The sequence below is a fragment of the Cupressus sempervirens genome, chromosome 6, assembly GCF_028749045.1.
Source record: "Cupressus sempervirens isolate cs-2001-9-10 chromosome 6, ASM2874904v1, whole genome shotgun sequence".
Taxonomy (NCBI): domain Eukaryota; kingdom Viridiplantae; phylum Streptophyta; class Pinopsida; order Cupressales; family Cupressaceae; genus Cupressus; species Cupressus sempervirens.
The window spans coordinates 169923233-169948761 of NC_143123.1; positions in this window are offsets into that span (position 1 = coordinate 169923233).

The following is a 25529-nucleotide window of genomic DNA, read 5'->3' on the forward strand; positions in this document are numbered from 1 at the left end:
TGCTCCTATGAATGATACAATAAAAAGAGGCATGAAGACAAAATTTGTATGGAAAAAGGCAGTAGATGAGAGTTTTGAAAGACTAAAGAAGGAAGTAGCCATTAAACCAATATTGGTTTTGCCAAGTTTTAAAAATTTGTTCATTGTGGAATGTGATGCAAGCAACATTGCAGTTAGAGAAGTGTTAAGCCAAGAGGGGAGGCTTGTAACACATTTGAGTAAGAGGCTTAATGAGGAAAAGACAAGGTATTCTACCTATGACTTGGAACTATATGCATTGGTTCAACCCCTCAAGAAATGGAGGCACTATCTAATACCCAAGGAGTTTGTTGTCTATACTAACAATCAAGCACTTAGTTTCATAAATACATAAGAGAAGCTGGACCTTAGACACATCAAATGGATGAAATTCTTGCAATCCTATACATTTACCATAAAGTACAAGAAGGGGCTCAATGACAAGGTGGTTGATGCCTTAAGTAGAAGGCTATTGACTATTCAAGATGTCAAATTTTAAAGTATAGGGATTGAGGAGTTCAAAGATCTATATGGAGGAGACACTAATTTTGTAGAGGCATATAAGGTATATAGCAATTTTGAAAATCACTTTCATAGTCAATTTGTTGAATTTACTTTACAAAATGGTTTTTTTTTTTTAAAGGGAAGCAATTGTGTATGCCAAGAGGGTCTATGAGGGAAAACCTCCTTCATGAAAAAAATAATGGGAGTAGGAGTGGTCATCTTGTCCTCAGTAAGACCCTATATCTAGCAGAAGGGTTCTACTATTGGCCCAAGATGTAGAGGGATATAAGAAGGTATGTGGAATGGTGTGGAATATGCCAAAAATCTAGAGGAACTTCATCTAATGTAGGACTCTATCAGCCATTACCCATTCCAAATAGGCCTTGGAAGTGCATTAATATGGACTTCATAGTTGGGCTACCTAGAACAAAAACATGGTTGGATAGTGTATTTATTGTGGTGGATAGGTTTAGTAAGATGAGCCATTTGATACCTTGCAAAACCACACATGATGCTAGTCATTTAGTCCACCTTTTCTTCAAAGAGATAGTTAGGATACATGGTTTGCCAATGCGAATTATTGTAGGCAAAGATGTCAAACTCATGGAGCATTTTTGGAAAACACTTTGGAAGAGGTTAGGTAATAATTTGGCTCATAGTTCTACCTATCACCCCCAAATAGATGGGTAGATAGAAGTAATCAACAGGGTTCTTGGAAACCTACTAAGGTGTTTAACCAAGGAGTATTGGCAAAGGTGGGAGCAAGATATTTCTCAAGTATAGTTTGCCCAGAATGACAATAAAATAGAACAATAGGGATGAGTCCTTTCCAAATAGTCTATGGGTCACATCCAAGGGGCATTATGGAGCTTAGATAACTACTAGGGTATGACAAAATCATTGGGCATGCAGATGATTTTTCCCAATCCATGAAAGATATTCATAATCAAGGGAAACAAATATTGGTGGAGGCTACCCAAAGGTTAAAAGAAAAGAAAGATGAGGGAAGAAGAGAACTATAGTTTAAGATAGGAGACTTGGTAATGTTTTTTTTGAAAAAGTCTAGGTTGAAAAATGGCATCCCAAGTAAACTTCAAATGAAGAGGATTGGACCATGTAAGGTGTTGGAGAAGTATGGTGCAAATGCATATACATTTGATCTCCCCAAAAACATGTTAATCTCACCCATCTTCAATGTTCAAGATTTGACACCATATAGAGGTCCATACATTAATGAGGCATAGTATTGGACATAATTACACAAGGATGTGGTAAAATTACAAGTTCTTGAAAAGTCACAACCTCAAGTTGAAAGGATACTAGACCCTAGAATTAAGAAGAGTACTAGAAACAAGATATACAAAGAGCATCTCATCAAATAGAAAGACACCCCTGAAGCTAAAGTAGCATGGATTTTAGAAAGTGACTTCAAGAAATATGGAATTAGTTTGGAGTTCCTCTCACCAGAGGTAACTTAGTCTCTTTCTTGCATGGGAGTATGGTGTAGGAGCACCTTAGGGAAAGGCAAACCCTAATAGGAATTTTTGGCTTGTAAATGGCCTAACCAACCATTGACCAAATAAGGACTCATCATAAAGTCCCAAGGTGTATTTTGAGAATTTATAAAAGGTTGAGTGCAAGTGTTGGTCATGATCTAGTTGTTAAGTCCTAGCTAGTGCTATAAGGTCTTAATAGGGTCAACTATGATCAAAGTTGAAAATTACCTCAAAATTGAGGGATAAGTGTTTAAATGTGGTCCATAGGTTTTTTTTGGATCAAACTAGATGGATTTTAGTCAAAATAGATAGGTTTGAGGTGTTAGAAGGTCACCTTTGCAAATATTGCAAAAGTTGTTCATGACAACTTTTCCACAACTTTAGGAAGAAGCACTAAATAGTTTTGGGATTTGACTTGAGGTTTTAAATAGTTAGGAAAAAGGTATATAAGGAAAAAAACTCTATTTTGAGGGGTTGGTAATTTTCTTGTACAGATTATTCATGAGCAAGGAGGAAAAATATACATAGGAAACATAATTTTTGTGTGAGACCTGCTATTTTGGATTGATCATCTAACTATTTTGTATGGATTAGTTTCCTAATAGAGTGTGACCAATCTATGTGCACTTATTTGAGGAGTTTGAATAAATTTTTATAGGATTTAGAAATTCAGTAGTTTTTCTTTTCTTGCTGGTCTATACACAAGAGCCTGAACAAGAATGGCTATAACTTGAATACCCATGGTTAAAACCTAATGGCCTTTTGGATTCAAGTAGTAGAATTTTTACATTATGTAAATATTCATTTTTTTGGTTGTGTTAAATTTTTTTCTATTTTTTCAAGCAAGCCTTAGACAAGCTTGGAGTTGTTTGGCTAGGAATTGAGATGCTTGCAAGAGAGTTTTAATGAACTTGCTCAGTTGGTATGAGAAAATATTGTTAGGGGAAATGAAGTAGGAGTAAAGTTTCTAGATGCTATAGGATAATTTCTAAGGAGAAAATCCCATCATATTAAAAAGTAAAGACTTTCATTGCCCTAGAAACCCTCAAAAATAGTGTTTTCTAGAAAGGTACTCTATAGACACTATGGGAGGCTGGGACCTAGAAAATATTTAAGGCTAGGTTGTTATGAGACAAAGTCTAGAAGGCATAAAAGGGATTTTTTGGAGTAATTTGTATTTCCTTTTTTGTAGGAGGCCTAATTGGGTCACATAGGGCTACAAGGCCAAATTGTGCAAGATTGTGGTTTTAAAGGCTAAGACCTTGAAAGATGGCACAAAATGGTTGAAGATTGATCAAGAACATTGTGAGGGTGGTCAAACCACTCATTTAATTTATTGGGAACCCTTCGTGAGTTTGTGATCTTTTCAAGCAAAAATTTTCATCTTTGGGGTTTGAAGGGTTAGGAGAGTAACTTGAATTAATAGATGAGTTTCCAGGTTAGAGAGGAGTAGAAAAATATCCTATGGAGTAGGGTATCAAGAAAGGGCCCTATGAAAGCTAAGAGAAAGCCTTAGATAGAGCAAGAAGACTCCAAGTAAGAGAAACTCCCCATCACTTACTTAGTTCTTCAAATATTGTCAATGACATGTTGTGATTCACTCATTGTTTTGTTGAAATCATTTGTGTGCACTAGAATTGCTTGGTAAATGAAAATGATATTCAATAGTATTGATACATAACTTCAATCTATCAAATTAGGTCCACAATAATTGCATTGTACTGAAGTAGGTGTATTATAGCTATCTCGACCTTCACATAGAAAATGTGTTTACACATCTTTCCATCAAATACTCGATCTTCATTACTTATCTTAGTCAATACCATTTAGTTTGGTCAATACATAAACTCAATCATTATAGGAAATAACATAGATACTTGACATAGATTATGCATTAAATTATTTATCTTAATTCTTTCCTCAGATATGTCCTAATGCATCTTTATTCATGTTGATATAAACTTTTAATCACATCTCTTATTAGGAAATGGTGTGTAATATATCGTTCAAGTGCCTTTTCTTAGTTGGATGTGGTGTGATCACTTGATCTATTCGATTGAATTTTCTCAGCATTGCTTAATCCACTACCTCCAACTTCTACTTTTTTTCTTTCTAGGTTTGATTCATCTCCTTCTTTGTGTGTTCCATGGAAATTTTGCATTTATTTTTGATGTTTTCATTGCTTGGTTCTATTGCTCAGGTCTTGCAATTCTTACTAACATGTCCAACCTTGTGACAACTAAAGAAAACTAAGCTTCTATTCAACCATTTCTTGTAATTGCCTCTGAAATGTATAATAATACAATTTTTCTGTAATGTGACCATAATCTCCACAATAATGACAACTATACCATGTGTTATAATCCAAATTGTAAGAGTTACTTTGCTTAGGTGCATGTCTTTGGTTCTTAAATTTTCAATTGGATTTTTCTTTGGATCTTCATTCTTGAGCTCTATGTCCATATTTTTTGACAAATGTAGCAATGTCCTTCAAATCTAGGTGTAGTAGGTGTATCAATTTTATTTGACCTGCACTCTTGTGCTTGATGTCCTTGTTTCTTGCAATTAAAGTAGTTACCAATAAAATTAGGTTTAGGATTTTTCTTAACATTCTTGCTTCTAATTTTTTTTTCTATGTGTCCTACTTTTCCACAATGATGACATGTAGGTTTACCTTTAGGTTTTGCATTTACTTTCTCTCCACTCTTGGATAACTCTCCTTCTCTAGTAGATGAAGAGTGCTTGATATCTCTTAGACTACGAGTATCACTAGATGACCTTGGTGATCTCATCAGTTCTTCAAAGTACCTTATAGCTTCATTTGGACTATTCATTCTTTCCAAAAGTTCTTTCTCAAATCTTAACTTATTCCTCAGTTGGTCACTTTATGATTTCAAATTTGCAATCTCCATGTCCTTTCTGTTCAACTCCTGATTTACAAGTAAAAATTGATTCATTATATCCAATTTATTATTTGTAAGATTCTACAAATTATATGACATTTCTTCAAGTCTAGTAGCCATTTCTCTCTTTTTCATTCTTTGGCCATGATTTTTTCTTCTTCAAGTTTCTTCTTTTGTTCAGTTACTTCACACAATTTTACTGATTAGATTTCATGTTCTCTCTTCAATCCTCTAACTTCTTCATTCAAAATGTTACTCTTCTCCATTGCATCACTTTCATTGGAATTACTACTATTAAGTAGTCCTTTGGTATCTACTTATTTATAAAATATATCATTCAACTGATTGGCCATATCTTTTCTTTTCTTTAAGGATTTCCTTAACTCCTCTTTTTCTGCTTCAAGTTGTTGTAATATGATCTAGATGTCAATCATGTGATTCTCAATAATATTTCCTAATTTATAAGCCTCCATCTCTGAGATCTAAACTCTCAAGCTATTAGACTTATTTTGAGAGAACTAAGCTCTGATAACAATTATTGGAAGTTTTATTGGGAAGGAAGATACTGGTGGTGTGTGAATTAGGATCTATAAAACCTTTCACTTCTTGAAAAAATTAATAGATTAATTAAATTCACTCCTAATCCATCTCATATCTAGATCATATTGCATATAATCATTAAATGTAAGCTAGAATGAATCTAACTATGCATGACATCCATCAACATGAAAATGTAAACACATAACACAAAGATTTTGGTAACCCAAAAGCCCTCCAAGGTGAAGGTAAAACTAGGGTGGCGATGAAACCCACAAATATTTATCATTGTAACAAAAATGTTTTCTTGTTAGGGTTACAATTTTGATCACTTCTGATGATCTACCCTATGAGGGGTCTACTCAGTTAAAAGCATTACAAGACTATTAACTCTACCTTGATTAAAGGATTTATACTTACATTGAAGTAAACACTTTATTAGAAGAGATTTGACTAGGTCTATTATTAAAACCACTCTGTTAAGAGGTTTTCTCTGATACACTAGCTATAATATCTCAGTACTCGATCCTTCAATTTTCTCTCATGAAGCTGATTATAGATCTTCTCTCTTCAATGTCTAAATATGATCCCCTTATATGATTTTCTCTTTTCTTCCTTTCATTGCTAGGTTTCTATGTCTGATCTCCTTATCAAACTCAACCTTCCTTGCTTTTTCCTTAACATTTTCATCCATTTATAATATCTCTTCATATTCATTATGATTTAGCATTTGATCCCTTCTTAAATAGACAATCGTCGAAGGTTCTAGATCAAAATCAATGATCCAAAATTCATTCTTTTGTCATCTAGTCCTATTTTTCTAATTGGTTACTCTTCCTTTCTAGGGATTGATGTCTACTGATAAGATGTGTAATTATATCCTTAGGTGTCTCTACAATCCAAAATATCATATAGAAGTTTGGAAAAATGATTTACATAAGTATTTTTGCCATTATAAACACATATGCTAAAACTAGTTTATTGGGCAATTGAATGTCTTGACGCTTGGTCATAACCAACATTCATGTTCTACCTTGGTTTCTATAGGATCAACATGTACTACCTCACTTGACATAAATTAAATTTACATTACTTGGGCTCCATATGTTTCACTTGACATATATTGTGACTTGGCCTCTATTGGGGTGCTTGACAATCTTTGACTTGTTTGACATGTAATAATATATAAACAAATGCATGTAGGTTGGCCTTCTTTGGATGGTTTGGTCATAGTGATGACCGACCAACCAATTTTTCCTACAAAATGACTAAGTGTTGGATACTAATGGGTAACAAGGCTTAGACATCAGCAATATGCATCATATATGATGTCACATCTTGTTAATAATCATTTCCTTTGTCATAGCATAATTTTTTTCATACTTCAATTACATATCATAATCATATTCTATTCATATAGGGAATACTTGAATCCCAATTTCCTATTATTGGGTACAATCATTCAATTTAATGTTGTCTTTGATGTTACAAAAATGCCAAGTATATACCAAGCAATCAGTGTATGCTGAGCTCACTCAAGAGTCAAAGGAAGTTGTAGTGTATGATGAGTGTTTCAATGTTAGTCAAGTTTAGAGCGAGTGTTAACTAAGCTCACTTGGATACCAAAGGGAGTTTGTAGGAAGATAGTGTCTACCAAGTTCATTTGGTTACCAAGGAAAAGTTAGCATAGAATGAGTATTAACCAAGCTCACTCGGTTATCAAAGGAAGTCTAAAAAAAAATCATTTTTGAGTTAGTGTTGACCGAGTTGGGTTGGCTAACGAAGGATTTTCCTATATCAGTTTTGTTGGTTAGTTCTAGTCAACACTTGGGATTAATTTAAATTTTTTGAAATTTTTCTCAAGCTGACTTGACAAGGTAAAACATATAAGTATAAGGTCAAGTTGAGGATTGAATTGATAGAAAGAGAAGATGAAGCATGAGATTGAAAATATAAATCAAGGAAGCAAACTAGGAGTTGACCAAGCTACAAAGAACATTCTGATCAACAAGGATCAATTATTCAAGCCAAAATAGAGATCTAAAATCAGAAAATGTAGTTTGCATTAGCAATCAGGTCATATCATTGTTACTTTCTAATAATGAATCAAATCTCCTAATAGAGTTATCTTAACAACTATTTTCCAAATCCTCTAACAAGCTGGCATTTCTAGATTGAAATGTCTAAAGACCACTAAAAAGGCCACTCCTAACATGGTGAACTAAATCCTTTAATAGGGTCACACCTAATAGCGTGTTTTATAGCCTTTAACATGGTTGGCTCCTAATAGGGCTCACTTCAGAAGAGTGAAAAATAGTAACTAGTTGCAGCTTGTGGTTTTCCCCAAATTGGATTTCTACGTTAAATCTTGGCGTCTCTTATGTTCATGTTATTTTCTTTATGATTATGCAACTAAGTTAACTAAGATTAATGAAACTTAATATCATAAGATCTTCTTATTCAGTGTTGACAAATTAACAATGCACATATTCAATATTATCCGATTGATAGTCATTCTTAGTGTAAACCAAGTTACTATGTTAACTAAGTGTTTCAATGCTAACCAAGTTACAATAGTATTTCAGTTTTAACACAATTTGGTTTGGTTTTGTACTGACATCTTAAGGGATTTGGGAATTTTTTTGTGGTAACTAATTCACCCCTCCCCTCTCAATTACTCCTCTTAGATTTCCAACAATTGGTATCAGAGCTTTTGGTGCTTTCAGAGAAGGTTTCAAGGACATAAGCTAAAGATCAAGATGTCTTATAGAAGGGAGATCCCTATGCTAAACAAAGACAACTTCCAAGCATGGCAAGAACTTATGAAGTTTCATTTGGAAACAATTGGAGACTCATGCCTATAGTATCTAAACACCAAGTATGTAGTACCTACTGAAACTATGATCATGGAAGAGATTACAGAAAGAAGAGTCATATCATTATGATGATTGACATTGCTTCTACCCTTTATTATGCTGAATTGGATGAGGTAAAAGATTGTACTACTGCTTATGAAATGTGGATCAAAATAAAAGCTATCTATGGAGGTGACGATAATTTAAGGAGAGCTAAGGTAGAAAGTATGAGAGGTCAATTTGATCAAATGAAGATGAAAGAAGATTAGGACATTGCACAATAAAGTGAAAGAATCAAAGCTAGTGTGTGTGCAATCAAAGCCTCAGGAGGGAAAATTGATGATGTAATAGTGGTAAGCAAGGTACTCAAAACCCTTCTTTCTAGTTTAGGCAATTAGAGTTTTAGCTATTCAAGAAATGACATGTGATCCTAAGAATGATATAACATTGGATGCACTAGTGGGAAGGTTGACTACATTTGAGTTAGATAATTTTGATAATTATGTTCCTAGCTCTACTAACCTTGAGTCTGTATTCCAAGCCAAGCTACTACTCAAGAAGAAAGCTACAAAGTCTAAAAGCAAGAAGTCTAATAGTAAAGATGAAGATGGTTATGATGATGATATCGAAGTCATTGAAGAATTGATTGCAAGGAGATTTCCCAAAGGCAAAGGAAAGTACAAAGGCAAAATTGCTTTGATCTACGTTTCTTGTGAAGAAGTTGGTCACATTGTTGTAAGGTGTTCAAATAGAGAAGACAAAGAAGAAAAGAAGCATGAAAAGTACAAAGGCAATAAAGATTTCAAAAGATACAAATAATACAAGGATAAAGGTATTAAATCTTGTTACATGGCTAAAGATTTTGATAGTAGTAAAGAAGATGAAATGGTTTATATTGTTGTTAGGGATGAGTCAGATGATGAGAATGATAAGCTAGCCCTAATTTCACATGTTACTAAGAATGATACATGGATTATTGATAGTGGTTGTTTTCACTGCATGACTAGTGATAAATCTAAAATTGAGCACTTGGAACACTATGATGGTGGGAGTGTTAGATTTGGAAATGATGAATCTCAATATGTAAAGGAAAAAGGTTGTATTGCACTAACCAATGATCTTAAATGTGGCAATGCTTATTGGGTTGAAGGACTGAAGCATAATCTTCCTAGTGTGGCACAATTGAATAGCATTGGATTCAAGGTAGAATTCATGAATAGAAAAGCCAAGCTACTAGATGGAGATGGAAATATAGTTGGGACTAGTAATCAAACAAGAGGTAATTTATTCTACCTACATCTAACTATAAATTTATGTTTCATAGCTCAAATAGAAGAAAGTTGGTAATGGCATAAGAGGTTGTGTCATGTGAATTTTGATAACTTGGTGAACATAAGTAAGAACAAAAGGGTTAGAGGAATTCCAAGCCTAAAGAAACATGATATTGGAATGTGCAAGAATTGTCAAATTGGAAAGATGGGAAAGACAAGTTTTAAGAGCAAGAACTACTATTATGAAGAAGTTTTGGAGCTGGTTCATATAGACCTTTGTGGACCTATTGGCATACAAAACTATACTGGATATAAGTACTTTTTTTTTGTTGATGATTATTCTAGGATGATGACAATTATGTATTTAAAGGATAAATCATAAGCTTTTCAAAGTTCAAATGGTATCTAGCTAGAGTTGAGAAGGAAATAGAAAAGAAACTAAAATGTTTAGGATCAGATAGAGGAGAAGAATTCATCTTAATGAATTCTTCAATGAAAGAGGAATCAAAAGACAAGTATTTGTACTTGGTACACCTTATCATAATGTCATTGCTAAAAGAAGGAATAGATCAATCATGGATTGTGCAAGGACATTGATGATAGAGAAGATCGTTGCTATCAAATATTGGAAGGAAGACTAAGTTCAGTTGAAGAAGGATTCAAATCAAATCCCTTTTGAATTATAGTATGGCTACAAAACCTAGAATGTGTTATTTCAAAGCATTTGGAAGAAAATTTTATATTTTGAAGGAGTCAAGAAAAGGGAAATTTGATGTGAAAAGTGATGAAGGAATATTCTTAGGATACTCCAATAAGAGTAAAGCTTACAAATGTTTGAATCTATCTACTCAAAAAGTTGTAAATAGTGCACATGTATAGATTGATGAGTTTGGAGAAGAGCCTAAAGAACAAAGTAGGAAAGAACCTGAAGACTACATAGACTTTGTTTACTATGAGCCTGATATTGTACTTGAAGTTCAAGAAAATGGTAGTTAGAAATCTTCACAACCTGAGTCCCCAAAATCCCTAGTTCAACTTGAGTTACAACCAGTACAACTTGATTCATGGTCTGAAGGACCCAAGTCATAGTCTAAAGGACCTAAGTTTCAAAAAGTACAAACTAAGACATCTGATAGACCCAAGTCACAGATAGTGGGACCCAAGCATGATTTAGAAGAACATGGTGAACCTAGTGAATTTAGGAAGAAGGATCCCAAAATTGCTGGATATGTTAGAAGTCATCATGCACCCAAGAAAATCTTGGAAATCAGTCAAAAGGAACAATGATAAGGAAAAAATTAAAAGGTACATGTTTGCTTACTAAATTTGAACCTAGAATTGTCAAAGATACATCAGAAAATGAAAGTTGGATAGAAGAAATAAATGAAGAGATTGATTAGATAGAAAGGTGTTGGAAGCATGAATGCTGATGATATTCCTATGGGGGAGTATTCTAGATATGTTACTATGATGATATGTCACATTCATGACTGAGTTTTTCATTGATGTCAACATAGTAGTTTTCTATGGTATCTAACAGAACAACAACAAAAAGATCAAGTTAGTATGGATGATTAGTTGATTATTCTTACTATCCGAGGTTATGGGAGATACTTTTGAGTATCTAATATATGTAATTAATGTCAGGTGAATAAAAGTTAAGTCTAGAATAAGTTATGTAAGTTTTGGTGATGTCTATTATGAGATAGAGTTTATAGAGACATGCTTTGGTAAAAAAATTACATCTCTTAGCAGAATTGTTATTCTAAGAATCAAGGTTGAGGATGTGATGAAGACATGTTGGTGATGACATAGCTAAGCTCACTCATCATAATATTTCATGTACAAAAAGTTATTCAAGTTGCAAGGCAGAAGATTAATGTTATTGCTAAGTGTAACGTGTTCTTAATGTGGTCCTATAATAATTAATTAAGAATTTCTAACAATTGACTCAAGGAATTATTTTATGGACTCAGTATAAAGGAAGGAAATTTTCCTTTATAATGGATGAGATGAAGAAGTGATTGTAAGCAACAGAGAGAGTAGAATGCAAAGTTGAGCAGAGCAGAGCCGAAGTGAAGAAAAATTCATTACCGAGGTTTTCTTATGCGATCTGAGGTTTGTTATTTGGACCCTAGGTTTGTGATGTGTTCTACAAGGTTTAAAAATGATTGGTTTGGTTGATAGAATAGAGGAAATATGAACTTAATAGTAGATTACTTGTTTGGGTAGTGAGTTCTTCTTGTAATTGAAATTGCATGTTTGGGTAGTGGGCTCTTCTTGCATACAATGTACTACAACTCCTAATAGAGTTCATCCTCTAACACATAATATTTATATTAATACATCATCTTGTGGGCATCATTACTACTAGGGTTTTCCCTTTGATCAAGGGTTTCCCTAATTAACATATTTGGTGTAATTATCTATGTGCATCTTATTATGGTCATTGTTTAATTTGGTTGAATAAATAAGATTGTTTAAGGTTGATAATTGTTTTAATTTTTGGATAACTGATTCACCCCCTCCCCCTCTTAGTTATCTTGATGGACTATTGTTTCTAACAATTGGTATTAGAGTGTAAGATCCTTGAAGATAAATTTTAACATATTTGGGAGATTTATGGAAAGCATGTTTAGGAAAGATAGTCCTAAATCTAGCAGAGGAAATTTTGACACTTGAATGGTGGAAATTATTGGTGAGTTATTAGACTTGTGTAAAGAGTAGAGTATTGAGTTTTCAGATGCAAAATATTGCTGTTGTATATAAAAGAACACAAGCTCAAGAGAAGATAGATCCAAATCTGAAGAAGACATAAAGATAGAGGAAGGTATTGATCTACTTACAAAAAAAGAACCAAAAGGTATGAAAATTTTTGTTTGTTGGACATGTAAAGAATTTGGTCATTTTTAATCCAGATGTCCTACGAGATTAAGGAAAACTAGAAAGAGTTTACTTTTTGATCAAGTTGAAGAATTTGAAACAAGTATGGAAAGATTCTTCAATGACTATGATAATGAGCCTAGATTGGTTAATGAAGATAGTGTACTAGAAGAGACAACTTTGGTAACTATTATGGAAAGTGCAAATGTGAAAATTGATGAGAAATTTAGGATACAAGAGAGAATGATTGATTACAATTTAGATGATGATGTTGTTACTAAACCAAGGAATGATGAATTATTTCTTGAGACTAACAATGATTTGCAAAATGAAGGAGATCCAAGGCAGGAACAAAGATCATAACCTTTAGTAGAGCTAAGAGTTGAGATAGCAACTCCTACTTTAGGTAAGAATATGACAATGAGTCATCCACCTAAGAAGATCATTGGAAGTAGAGATAAAGGTGTGATGTAAAGAAGAAAAGGCAATGAAGAACTATGTTTGATATCTCAAGTTGGACCTAAAAATGTAAATGAAGCATGTAAAGGTGGCTATTGGAAGCAATCTATGAAAGAGGAATTGGATCAAATAGAAAAGAATGAGAAATGGGAATTGGTCTCCAGACCAACAGACAAGAATATGATAGGAACTAATGGGTATTTAGAAACAAGATGAATGAACAAGGTGAAGTTGTAAGGATCAATGCAAGATTAGTATGTAAAGGTTACTCATAGTAAGAAGGAATCAACTATGATGAGACCTATCCTCCTATGGCTAGAATAAAAGCAATAAGGTTATTCTTAGCATATACAACATACAAGAAATTCAAAGTGTATCAAATGGATGTCAAGTCAACATTTCTAAATGGAGAACTTGAAGAAGAGGTATACATTGAACAACTTGAAGGTTGTCCTTTCACAAATGACAAGGACATAGTATGCAAACTGAAGAAAACATTGTATGGCTTGAAGCAAGCACCTAGAATCTAGTATGCAAGGTTGGACAATAATTTGACAAAGCTTGGATATAGAAAAGGTATGGCAGATTGAAATCTCTATTGGAAAGAAATTGATGATGGATTAATGATTTTGGTAATATTTTTTGATGATATCATATTTGGAGGAAATAATAATGAAAGTGACAAGTTTGTAGAATAAATGAAGAAGGAATTTGAAATGAGCATGATAGGAGAAATGAAATATTTTCTAGGATTGTAGATTGTACAATATAAAGAAGGAAACTGTATTTCTTAGACTAAGTATTTGAAGGATTTATTGAAAAGGTTTGGTTTAGAAACATGTAAACACCTATGGTAACTGGACACAAGTTATCTACAAAGGATGAGACACCTACTGTTCAGTAGAAAAAGTACAAAATCTATGATTGGAGGATTGCAATATCTAACTCACACAAGGCCAGATATAGCAAATACAGTTAGAATTGTTGCAAAATTTCAAGCTAATCCCAGAGAAGCACATTATGAAAAAGTCAAAAGGATATTTAGATATTTGAAAGGAACACTAAAGTTTGGATTGTGGCATGGTAGATCTAATGATTTCACTATAAGTGCCTATACTGATTGGGTAGGTAGTATGGATGACAAAAAGAGCACCAGTGGTGGAGCTTTCTTTCTTGGAGGAAGATTATTTTCTTGGTTAAGCAAGAAGTAAGATTGTACCTCATAAAGTAAAATAGAATTAGAATATGTTGTAATAAAATAATTGCAATCAAGTTGTTTGGATGAAGTAGATGTCAAAGGATAGAAGGACAAAATTTAGTGAACTTGCTATCATACATTGTGACAATACAAGCACAATAAATATTTCTAAGAATCCAGTGTTGCATCCTAAGATAAAGCACATTCCTATCAAGTATCACATGTTGAGAGAGAAAGTTGTAGAAAAGGAAATTAGATTGGAGTATGTGAGCACTAAAAAGTAGATTGTAGATATATTCACTAAGACTTCCCAAATATAATTTTGAGTATTTGTGAGGTATGATAGGGGTTATACCCCTTCCTATATCAGAGTAGAAGATGCAAGGATGCATTAGTCTAGTGTAATAAAGCACCATTATTTGGTTGGACTGAATGTTGATGCTTCCTATATGGGGGAGTATCTATGATGGACAAAGTCATCTAGGACTCTTGTTGGATGTTGTTTATGAACAATGTCTTTGGACACTTTAGCTAGTAAGAATCAATTGTTGTAGAATTTGATGGTTGCTGAAACCTTTGACATTGATGTCAATGGGGGAGAAGTACAAAATGAAAAGCATCACGGGGGAGAAGAAAAAACATCATTAGGAAAAAACAAGCAAGAAAAAGTACAACATGTTTGGGAGAAGAAAATAGCTGGGGAGAATGATTGATGAAGAGGATTTGAAAAGAAAGGTTAATAGTCTTTTGTAGTTGGTATTCTTGGAACTAGATGCTTTTCATCTATGTTGTCATCATGCCAAGGTGTATTTTATTAGAAGCATGAATGTTGATGATATTCCTATGGGGAGAGTATTGTAGATCTGTTACTATGATGATATGTTACATTCATGAGTGTGTTTGTCATTGATGTCAACATAGTAGTTTTATGTGGTATCTAATAGAAGAACAACACAAAGATCAAGTTGGTATGGATGGCTAGTTGATTATTCTCATTATTTGAGGTTATGGGAGATACTTATGAGTATCTAGTATATGTAGTTAATGTTGGGTGAAGAAATGTTAAGTCTGGAAGAAATTATGTAAGTTTTTGTGTCCTATGTTTTGAGATAGAGTTTACAGAGGCATGTTCTAGTAAACTTGTTATATCTCTCAGCATAATTGTTATTCTCAAAATCAAGGTTGAGGATGTGATGAATACATGTTGGTGATGATTTATCTAAGCTCACTCATCATAATATTGCACATACAAAAAGTTATTCAAGTTGCAAGGCATGAGATTAATGTTATTGCTAAGTGTAACGTGTTCTTAATGTGGTCCTATAATAATTAATTGAAAAGGTCTAATAGATGACTCAAGGAATTTTTTTATGGACTTGGTATAAAGGAATGATATTTTCCTTTATCATGGATGAGATGGAGAAGCTATTGTAAGCAATAGAGAGAGCATAATGCAAAGTTGAGTAGAGTAGAGCAGAAGTGGAGGAAAATTTATTGTCGAGGTTTTATTGTGTGATTTGACGTTTGATATTTGGATCTGAGGTTCATGACCTAGTCTAAAAGGTCTGGCAGTGATTGGTTTAGTTAATAGAATAGAGGAAAGAGGAACTTAATAGTAGATTACTTGGTTGGGTAGTGAGCTCTTCTAGTTGTAATTGATATTGCATGTTTGGTTAGTGGGATCTTCTTACATACATTGTAATACAGCTCCTAACAGGATTGAAATCTCCTAACAAAGATTCAAACTCTCCTAACAAGGACTCTATGTACTAAATTTTGTAATAGACTCCTAACAGGGTTCATCCTCTAATAAAGAATATTTATATTAGTACATCATCTTATGGACATCATTCCCACTAGTGTTTTCCCTTTGATCAAGGGTTTCCTCAGTTAACATATCTAGTGTAATTATCCATATGCATCTTTCTATGGTTGCTGTTTACTTTGGTTGAATGTATAAGATTGTTTAAGGTTGATAAATGTTTTAGTTGTTGGATAACTGATTCACCTCCCCCCCCACCCCCCCTCTTTTAATTATTTTGGTGGACTATTGTTTCTAACAAAAGGAAAAAAACTTGGACTCTTGTTCCTAGACCCAAGGACAAGAATGTAATTGACACAAAATGGGTATTTAGAAATAAATTAAATGAGAATGGAGAAGTTTCAAGAAACAAGGAAAGATTAGTTTGCAAGGTTTATGCTCAGGAAGAAGGTATTGACTATAGAGAAAAATTTTCTTCTATTGCTAGAGTAGAAGGTGTTAGAACACTCCTTGCATATACAACACACAAAGAATTCAAAGTATATCAGATGGATTTCAAATCAACATTCTTGAATGGAATCTTAGAAGAGGAAGTCTATATTGAGCAAACAGAAGGTTTCATTGATCTGAGAAAAAGGGACATGATTTGCAGACTACACAAAGCTTTGTATGGTCTCAAGCAAGCCCTCAAAGCATGGTATGAAAGGTTACATAATTATCTCATAGGGATTGGTTTTCAAAGAACTAATGATAAAAATAACCTATACATCAAAGAAGGACCAGATAAGAAGATTGTGTTGGCAAAAATCTTTGTGGATGATACATTATTTACTAAAAATGATGATTTGTGCAAAAAAAATTCTATGGAAATGAGTAAGGAATTTGTTCAAATGTCAATTTTTGGAGAGATCAAATTATTTGTTGGCTTAAAAATTCAATAGATGAAGGATGGTATCTATATTACTCAATCAAAATACATCAAGGAGATATTGAGGAAATTTGGAATGGAGGATTCTAGACTAGTTGAACACCTATGTCCACTAGACATAAGCTTTCCAAAAATGATGATTCCAAAGAGGCATATTTGACTACATATAGATCAAAGATTGGAAAACTTTAGTATATAGTGCACACAAGACTAGATATAGCACTAGCAGTTGGTATGGTGGCTAGATTCTCTACTAATCCTAAAGAAAATCAGATGATGGCAATCAAAAGAATCATGAGGTATCTGAAAGGTATTGAAGAATGTGGTTTGAGGTATAAGAAAGGAGGAAACTTTGATTTGAAGGCATTCACTGATGCAAATTGGGAAGGAAGTGTTGATGATAGGAAGAGCACTAGTGGAGGATCACTTTTTCTTGAAAAGAGGCTAGTCTCTTGGACAAGCAAGAAGTAGAACTAAATCTCTTAGTCTAAAATAGAAGCATAATATGTTGTTGCATTAGTCAATTATTCCAACATTGTGTAGTTCAAGCAACTATTGTCAAGTATGAAGGAGGTGATCAAGGAACCAATTATTATCTTCTTTGATAACACCAATGCAATCAACATATGTAAGAAGTGATGCATCCCAAGACCAAGTACATTGCAATAAAATATAATTTCTTGAGAGAATTGGTGCAAGAGAAAGAGGTGAGATTGGAATATGTGAATATAAAAGAAAAGATTGCAGAAATATTCACCAAGCCATTGCCTAAGGATGCATTTTTGTATCTAAGAGGTAAGCTAGGGGTCATTCCCCAATCTAAAGCTCACTAATTAGATTTTAGTGATGCATCAACCAAGCATGTTGAAGATTAGGCAAGTTGATGCAGTATTGTCATAGTAGATTGCATATGAATCTATACATCAAGGTACATGGAAACCACATTGATTGTTGTCTTTGGCATAAGATGTCAAAGAGGGAGAGTTTTCTATCATATATCAAAGAACTTTTTATGTATATAAGAAATGTCAAAGAGGGAGAATTTGCTATTGTAATTTATGATTGGAGATTGATGATAGAGGGATTTCATACTGATAGAGGGAGTTCTCATGGATGATAATTAGAATGAAACTAAGGATATTATGCTTACTTCTATTTTGCTCCAAAATTTATATGTATCATGACATGTTGTGTTGCCATCAATGCCAAAGAAGGAGATTGTTGGATATAATCATTCAATTGTATGTTGTCTTTGATGTTACACAAATGCCAAGGATATACTGAGAAATTAGTGTATGCTAAGCTTACTCAGGATTCAAAGGAAGCTGCATTGTACGATGAGCATTTCAATGTTAACAAAGTTCAAATTGAGTGTTAATCAAGGTAACTCAGCCACCAAAGGGAGTTTACAAGAAGATAGTGTCTACCGAGCTCACTCAATTACCAAAGAAAAGTTGGCATGGAACAAGCTCACTTAGTTACCAAAGAAAGTCTGAAGGAAAATCATTTTGGAGTTAGTGTTGATTGAGCTGAGTTGACTAATGAAGGATTTTCTTGTATCAATTTTTTTGGTTGGTTCTAGCCAACTCATGTGATGAATTTCATTTATTTGAAATTGTATTCAAGATGACTTGAGAAGGTAAAATATATAAGTATAATGTCAAGTTGAGGATTTAATTGAGAGAAAGAGAAGAAGTAGCATGGGATTGGAAAGATAAATCAAGAAAGTGAACTAGGAGTTGATTGAGCTACAAAGAACATTCTGATCAAGAAGGATCAAGTATTCAAGCCAAAATAAAGATCTAAAATTAGAAAATATAGTTTGCATCAACAATTAGGTCATATCATTATTACTCTCTAATAATTATAGCACTAAATCAAATCTCCTAACAGAGTTAGCTTAATAGTTATTTGCCAAATCCTCTAACAAGGTGGCATTTCTAGATTGGAGTGTCTAAAGACCTCTAACAAGGCCACTCCTAACAAGGTGAACTAAATCCTTAAATAAGGTCACACCTAATAGTTTATTTTGTAACCTTTAACATGGTTGGCTCCTAACAAGGCTTACTTCAAAAGAGTGAAAAATAGTAACTAGTTGCAATTGGTGGTTTTTACCAAATTGGGTTTCCACATTAAATCTTGGTGTCTCTTGTGCTCACATTATTTTCTTTATGATTTTGTAACTAAGTTAATTAAGGTTAATTACACTTAATATCATAAGATCTACATATTCAATTATAAAAAAGTAACAATGCATATATTCAATATTAATCGAGTGTTTACCAAGTGACAGTCATTCTTAGTGTAAACCAAGTTACTATGTTAACTGAGTGTTTCAATGCTAACCGAATTACAACAGTATTTCAGTTTCAAAAGAGTTTGGTTTTGTTTTATACTGATGTCTTAAGGGATCTAGGATTTATTTTTGTGGTAACTGATTCACCCCTCCCCTCTTAGTTACTTCTATTACATTTCCAACACCTATCTCTTATGTTTAGAATCCTTTAATCCTTTTGCATTTTTTAATTAAATCTATTCTAAAGGAGGGTTTGTATTCCAATTCATAATATGAAAACAAAGACCCATTGGTGAGTGATATATCCCATTTATCATTTCTCATTGTTTCTTATTATACATTTTGGTGAATCTGTCCCTTTTGAATACATTATACTTTCTTATTTGGTAGTTAGATAATCTATTCCAATATTTACTATTTATATTATATCATTGCTATATTGTATGCATTTAGTTTCATATCTCCATAATTAAATGCTTACATTTGATGGTTAAATTTGTTTAGATTATAGATTGCTTTCAAATTCCATTGTATCCTATTTCATCTTCATTCTCTTATGTATGAATGCTATCACTTTGAGCCCAACCTATAGGATTATGATTCGAGGACATCTATAGTTAAGGGTTTCTTTAATAAAATTATGTAATTTAGAGTTATAATTTCATGGGATTTTGGCAATCAGAGCTCTACAACTGCACAAACTCCTTGGATGTAGTGTAGGCTTCATGGCCTATTTTCCTTCCTTTACATGGTCATACTTCATCTTTTTGCTTTATTGTGTCAATTGTGGCAATCATTTTTGTTTCACTTTCCTTTTTGAATGTGTGTGGTTTCTTTTTTGTGTTAAATATTTTGAGAGTGCTTTAATAAGGTTTAGTTTAATGTCATCAGAGCTGAGTCCTCTCAACTCCCATCCTGGCTCACCTGTGTCTAAGGTTGGAGGCCTTTCTAATGATGGAGGGGATAATGCAAAGTTGGATTGTCTAAGTAACAATTTCCATGAAAATGTGTAGAAGGGAGATGGGGTTTCTCAGTTGTCATATAAATAAGTTTTATCTAAGCAATTTGAACCCAAATGTCCACCTTTTGCTGCTTTTAGTGGATTTTTTAAAGAGAAATTCAACAGATGTCAAAGCACCACACCTAATGGAGATAGATGCAAAGGAGAACCAACCAGGAGGGAGTCTGAGATAATGGTGGAACTGGTAAGTCTATCCCTAATGAACTCATAACTTTATCTTTATATCCTAACAAAGATATGGTTGCTGCTATTAGGAAGGAATAGAAAAGATTGAAGGACATTGTCATTTTCTTTGTTTGTATTGATAAAGAGTCTCTTCTTTCTCATAAGTTTTTTGATGACTAGATTGATAATATATGGGGGAGGAAATTAGGGATTCAAGTAAGTTTTTGTAGAATGATCCAAAAAGGGCTTTTTGTGGTTTTTCTTAGAATGCAGTGAATGCAGGAGAGAGTTTTGAAGAAGAATTATTGGAATGTGGGTAGGTGGAACTTTAGGGTTTATCAATGGTTGGCCTTGGGTAAGTTTGAGCAGGTGGTTTCTCATTCTCCCCCTAGATGGGTTGAGATTAAGTATCTACAGCCAAAATTCTGGTCATTTATCCCATAGATTGTTCAACCTTTAGGCTCTGTTCTTTACGTCAAGAATGTGAGATACACCTTACCTCATCTAAATGTTAAAATATTGCTTGCTTTAGCACTTGAAATTGAATTCCCATAATTTATGGGAAATATCTTTATTAGGGAACCTAGGTTCATTTTTTCATTGTAAAATGACTGGCCATACAAAGAAAGATTATCCAGCCCTTGTTAATTTGAAAGATCCTAGATTTGAATCTTTGGCTAAAGATAACTCTAAAAAAGGTGATACATAGAAAATATCTAAAAAATATGATACTATCAATAATGATTTAGTGAAGGATATTAGAACGGATGTTAGAACATATGTTAATGTTGAATCTTTTATTGCTTCTAAAGATGTGTTAGTTAGTGAGACAATTCTTGAGGCCAGGGATGTTGGTAAGCTTTGCAGTTTGGATAATCCACTGTTTGAAACTAATTTTGCAGTTGTTCTTGCCTTGGTCTTTCTACTTCGAAAGCCCTAACTTCTTGTTAACCTATATCTCCTTTGATCATTGAAAGTGGTAATGAAGAGGTCTGTGTTATTCTCCATATGATTAATGCTCAACAATTAGCTCTTAATACCATTAATGCTAGAGCTGAGGGTGTTAGGAGGAGCACTAATGGATCCCTGAATGGTGGTAAGAGCCTATCCAAAGCCCTAAAATTTGTGGTGCTTAAGAATGACAGTGGTAACTTAGATGTTGTTATGGAGGAGGAACCATTTATAGATGTTATTAATAAGAATGCAAAAAAGAAAAGGAAAATGGTGGAAAGAAATTTTATTTCTAATGAAAATAGGAGTGGTAATGAGGTTCCAAATTGTTTTAATAGAGTACAAAAATCCTAACTCTCTCCACCATAAATGATGCATTTACATAGTTGGAATGTACATGGTCTAGAGATGTCTGACAAAAAATACTTGGTTAGAAAATGGTGTAACAATCTTAAATTAAAAGATATTATCTATTTACAAGAAATTAAGATTGTTAGATTTCAAGCCCATAACATCTTAAAATTTATCTTAGACCAATCCATAGGTTTTTATTCTAACCATCTCAAAGGCAAAGGTGGGTTAGCTATCATGGTTGGCCCACTTTGGGTCGACAAGATTGTTGAGAATGGTTTCTCTCCATATCACAGTGTTATGTGATTTTTTTTTAATCTTGATGAAAGTTATTGGGGTCTACAAAATTTATGCCCCTAATGCCTATAGAGAGTGTGTTTCATTATGGAAGTGGTTAACTTGTAATTTACCTAAAGCTCACTAGATTTTTATTGGTGATTTTAATATGATAGAGAATACGAAAGATAAAAGTGGAGGCTCTCCACACTATTGGAAAGGTAATGAGTTTTACTTCTGGCCTTGTTTCAAAAAGAAATACAAAGTTTATGATCCTATAGCTCTTCAAAAGGAAATATTCTCTAATATCTAGTTCACTTGGTACAATAATCAATCTGCGAGGCAAAGAGTCTATTATTGGCTAGATAGGATTTATGTGGAGGATTCTATGTTTAGTATTGCTAATAAAGGTGGTCATAATCCTATTAGTGTTATTCCTACATCTCTTTCTGATCATCATCCCATTCGTGCAAATATTCTTGTGGATAGTGGGCTTGGTAACACTAGGAAATCTAAAAATGGTTTAAAACTCAACACTTCATTATTGAAAAATGAGGAGGATGATGGGGCCATCCATACGGTAACTTATTTATGTAAGTTATGTAACTCTGAGTTTTATTATAGGGATAGATGGAGCCTTTTGGTGGACTCTTGGAATTTTTTAATCAAATTATTGGTAAGAAAAGAGCTAGGGAAAGGGATGAAGAGGAGCAGGTCATGCAAAGTTCCTTGAATTCCATTGAAAGATATCTTCAAAGTAAGGGTTGTGATCCTAATTTAGAGGAGAAACTTATATGGACCAAGGCCCATTTTAGAAAGATTCAACAATACAAGATAAGAGGGTAACAAATCCATGCTAGCATGAATTGGATTAAGGAAGGGGATAAAGGTTCTAAATACTTTTTTAATATCATTAGAGCTAAACATAATAAGGAGTTGATAGGGTCTGTTCAAGTTAATAGAAATCTAAATAATGATCCTAGTTGCATTAAGGATGCTTTTTATAGCTTTTATAAAGATCTTTTTACCTTAGAATTCACTAATGATAAGAAGCAAGAGTTAGACAATTGCCTTAAGCTTATTCCCAAAAAGATTAGTAATAAAGTTGCTATGGTACTAGATAGACTCATCACTTTGGAGGAGATTAAGGAGACTATTCTTTCTCTAGCCAATGATAAGGCTCCTAGGCCTAATGACATCCCTACTAAGTTATATAAACATAATATTGAGTGGATTGGTTTTGAACTATTAGAATTGTCTGAGAGTGCTTACCGAAATGGCTCACTTGGAGCTAACTTCAATAAAGGGGTTATTAAATTGTTACCAAAAGGTGGGGATACATCACAGGTTAAGAATTGGAGACCTATAACATTATTAAATCTATTATTAATGCTTCTTAATGAGTTTATTTCTCCTGCACAAATTGGTTTCATCAAAGGTGGCTTATGGGAAGCAATGCACTGGGCTAAACATGATGGATAGGATGCAGTAATGGTTCTATTAGATTTTGAAAAAGCTTATGATAGAGTAGAGTGGCCTTTTATGATGGTTATGTTTCAAGCTTTTAGATTCCCTCCTATTTTTATAAATGAAATAGAATTTTACTTAATGACTCTTCTACAGTGATAGATGTTAATGGAGAATTGACTAAGAAGATTATTCTTCAAAGATCTATAACGCAAGGATGTCCAATTTATCCCTCATTGTTTGTAATTGTTGCTGATACATTATTTTATATTCTTAGAGCTTCTCAATAAGGACCTCCTATCAGGGGTATTACTCTACCCAGTCAAGACGTATTGCTTAATGTTCAATTTTCTAATGATACTTCCCTATTCATAGGTTTTGATGAAGTAAATTTTGATAATATGTACCACTGACTACAATTTTTTTTGTTTCATATATTGGGCGAAAGTGGCTCCTCACAAATCATCCATTATTTGATGGTTAATGTCACCTTTAGTTTGGGTAGGGAATAAGGGCTAGAAATGGTTGGGACCTAATGAGATTTTTAGGTATCTTGGAATTCCATTTGCCATTGAGCCATCTAATAAAGATATGTGGATGTGGCTCTTCTCTAGAGTGGAGAAGAAATATTTGAAATGGAAAACTCATCTATTATCTTTGGCAGATAGAGTTCAAGTGGTACAAACAGTGTTATCTGCTCATCACATATATTTCTCTTTAGCTTGGTTATTTTCCAAATATTAGAGCAGCAATTTAGAAATAATTATGAGGGATTTTCTATGGTTTGATGGCTTAGAAAATTAAAAAAGACATTGTGTTAAATAGGAATGGTGTTGTTTACCCAAAGAGAATAATAGTTTCAGGATTATTGACTTAAAATATCAAGGTATGGCATTGGATTCTAAGTGGATCATTAAAGCTTTGAGTGGGGATAAACCATGGAAGATTTTAATTAGAAATAATATCTCTAGATCTATTATTAAAAAAGGGAAAAGTTGGCAAAATGTTCAGATTTGTGACAAATTTTTTAGGAATTTTGAGTTATCAGTGTTGAGGTATCATTTTTCACAATGCTTAATAACATTAATCCTTTCAAACTTCTCTCTTGAAAAGCTAATCTCAGATCAACTCCAAGGTTCTAGGTGATCTTGCAACCTACTACAATCAACTCAGTTGAAGATAAATGTGTTTGTTCACAAGGAGGCCTTTGTTGGTTCTAACCAATTTTAGATAAGATGTTCAATCTTCTTGTTGTTTCAACATTAACCACAAAAAAAAAATGTTTTTCTTACTTTTAAAAAAAAAAAATGAATGCAATCTAATAGTGCAACTATATGAATTCCTAATTTAACCAAGTGTTAGTAAAGAAAATAATGAAGATAAGGTACTGAGAGATGAAATAAAATAACATGAAAGGGAAATTCCTAATGGACATATACCATGGTAACAACATGTATGTGAGTTAAATCATTGAAAAGATTAGGTAGAAACCAATAAAAATAGGAGCAACGCTTCCTCAAATCCACTAATGCTATCGTTGATGGAAACTTAGTAAAAACTGAAAGATGTTTCACTTCTCATCAAATTGCAAGACCAAGGAAAGTGTGCTTATACGAGACAAGAAGTTATGTAGGAACAATAGGGTGATCTCTTCTCCATCTTAGTGTGTCAATGGAATTTGTCAACATGTTGAAAACACTAGAACTAAAAGATCATACAATCAAATCAATACAACAAAACCATTGGCTCTATTATTATCATCAACAAGAATCCACAAAAATAACACACTCTGACAAGAATAACTACACTTGGAATGAGAGCACCAATAACATATATTATTGCATCAAAATAGCAGTCCAAAATACATGTTACATTCCTAAATTTATAAGAAATCATATCCTCAATTTGTGTTGAGAATGATAGATCTCTTAATGCAAACATATGCTTCTAAACTAATAAAACAAATCTAATTATGTGTAAACTGACTCTCTAAATGGTGCTAAGTAGGACTCCACCCTTGTTTATATCAATTAATGGGTGCATGAGCCTTTACATGTCTTAAAAAAAAGAAAAAAGTAGAAGATAAGGAGAAGGAAGTTGTAAGAGGATTTGAGAGTCACTGGAAACTCTAAAACTAGAAGCTTGACCTTCTCTAGGAGTTCTTGGGAGTTGAATTACCATCAAAATG